Source organism: Haliotis asinina, chromosome 12 (genome assembly GCF_037392515.1).
Source record: "Haliotis asinina isolate JCU_RB_2024 chromosome 12, JCU_Hal_asi_v2, whole genome shotgun sequence".
NCBI classification, from domain to species: Eukaryota; Metazoa; Mollusca; class Gastropoda; order Lepetellida; family Haliotidae; genus Haliotis; species Haliotis asinina.
Genome location: NC_090291.1, coordinates 5,375,226 through 5,378,033, shown reverse-complemented (window position 1 = coordinate 5,378,033; position 2,808 = coordinate 5,375,226).

Here is a 2,808-nt window from a genome sequence, read left to right as displayed (position 1 = left end):
TACTGCTACTGCCGCTGCTACTACTACTACTGATGCTACCGCTACTACTACTACTACTACTACCGCTACTACTACTACTACTGCTGCTGCTACTAGTACTACTACTACTACTGCTGCTGCTGCTGCTGTTACTACTACTTCTACTACTACAAAGTCATCTAGAACTATAAACTGCAACTGTTACAACTAAAAGCGCACTAGTTAGTACTTTCCAAACTAAAACTGTTACAAGGCCTGCTCGCATGAATACAAATGTGCATATGTTACAGTCAATCTGTCAAACCAGTCATTTGACCAAATGACTGAAAATTTCAGTCAAATGACTGGTCGTTTCAGTCATTTGACCACATGACTGGTTTGACAGATTGACTGTAACATATGTGTATGTATGTGTGTTTAACTAGTAATGATTACGTTTCAGGAAAAGACCAAGTGAGGCTGTTAGACATGAACTAAGCATCTATTTCCGGATTCAGATTTCGTGCTGTCACATACTATGCAGTCTACACATAATTAGAGCGGAGAAGGATTTGTCTGTCTTTTTCCATTTCAGGAAAAATCTGAGTTATTTCCATCTACAATGGGTGAGTACGTCCTTGCTGTCACCACTGCACATTCCTCAGTTCCATGTTTATAGTTTTTAAAATAAAGATGTATGTGTTGTACAGTATTGGCAGACTAGTGCCTCCATAAATTGTGTACATATTGTTGACACTCTTAATTTGTGTTATTTTATCCTGGCCGTGTGCACTGCATAATCGACCGTCCTCGATAAATAAAACACGATCGTTATGATATGATAATGTCATTCCGTTTTCGTTTATTTTCTAATCTCATTTACATGTACATTGAAAGTACATGAAGTTGTCATTTTCGGTAACAACAAAAGGTATTTAATATGCCTTGTACTCGGCCAGTATTTTCCCCGCAGATTGACAGTGCTTCATAAACTCCTTGCATGCTACAAGTATTTAAATACAAGTATGTAAATTCATGGAACCCACATACATTTCATGTAATATTATGGTGTCACTGAGATACACTGAAAACAGCTCGAATGGTACCATGCACGTTTGAATAATGAGGTCTTTACAACAAAATGTGTCAGTCTCACTCCCTCTGAATACGAGTCTTTACACTGCAGATGATCAGCCTTTCAAATACACGGAAATTCGTTGAAATAAAGGAGAGAAAAAGAAAGAACAAAAAGTATTCTGACACTTGACGCCATTTCAATGGACTTACATGTGTTTTTTTCTGTATAGCATAAATACCTTTCATGAAGGGAGCTCAGGATCGATCTTTCATACACCATTCATCGTCATTGCAATATTGAGATGCACTTTGTCTTTCGAGCAGAGTACTTTCAGACATTACGTTGCATAGCTATTGCTTGCATTACTAATGGTGTTTAGTTGCACTTTTCACTGCCATATTTAGCATGTTTAGTGATTTACCGTTTTCACGGTTCAGGGTTTCACCTCGACTTACAACAGAGGGATCCCGCGGACCAATATAATTATTATATTGAATGGTTCTTGTTGGAAAAACGATGGGCCTGTGGAGTAACAGTGTGGAGAACTATTCCTTTTGAAAGTATCTTTAGAGCATGGAATGTAGTCATTGATCATGTGGACAGATGTATGAGATGATGTACATAATTACCCTGAAGGAAACAACCAAACACTTATGTCAAAGATGTATTATGGGTACAGTGAATTATATTGCGAGTCCCTCTGGACACAGTGAATGCTTTTCTGTGACCATTCTCAACTTTAGTGCATACTGGACGCACAATATATAAGACCCTGTAGTGTGAGGAAAATGCCAAATCAAGGTATTATTTAACGTCAGTTGAAAATATCATGAAGTTGTCATTTTCGGTAACAACAAAAGGTATTTAATATGCCTTGTACTCGGCCAGTATTTTCCCCGCAGATTGACAGTGCTTCATAAACTCCTTGCATGCTACAAGTATTAAATACAAGTATGTAAATTCATGGAACCCACATACATTTCATGTAATATTATGGTGTCACTGAGATACACTGAAAACAGCTCGAATGGTACCATGCACGTTTGAATAATGAGGTCTTTACAACAAAATGTGTCAGTCTCACTCCCTCTGAATACGAGTCTTTACACTGCAGATGATCAGCCTTTCAAATACACGGAAATTCGTTGAAATAAAGGAGAGAAAAAGAAAGAACAAAAAGTATTCTGACACTTGACGCCATTTCAATGGACTTACATGTGTTTTTTTCTGTATAGCATAAATACCTTTCATGAAGGGAGCTCAGGATCGATCTTTGTGAAATTTGACAGGCAAATTTGAAATTGCCTCTGCTATGCGAACACAATTTAAGTTATTTTTTTTTACTAATGACATCACATTTATCAACTTGCGTCCAAAATGTACGAGGCCATAGTTCGCAACACTGTACATATGTTGATTGGATAATAAAGCAAAGTGAGATTAAACAGAAATTATGTGATTGTAGGCTAGATGATTCCTCGCTAATGTGCAAAATTGGACTTGGATCTTATGAAAATTAAATTCAAGAAAATTATTTATGCTTCACTAAACATGTAAGTCAAATAACGTTAAGTATCCGGATACTTTTTGTACTACTCTGTATATATCTTTTTAACGAAACTGACATGTTTACAAGACAGCTTTTCACTTAGATATGAATTTACGGCGATTTTTCCAAGCTCCAAGTAGCCTATGGGTTCATATGAATAAATGATCGGTCCCTTCATAAGAGAATCACAGACTGCTCCCCAGGTTTGAAAACTTCCGGCAGA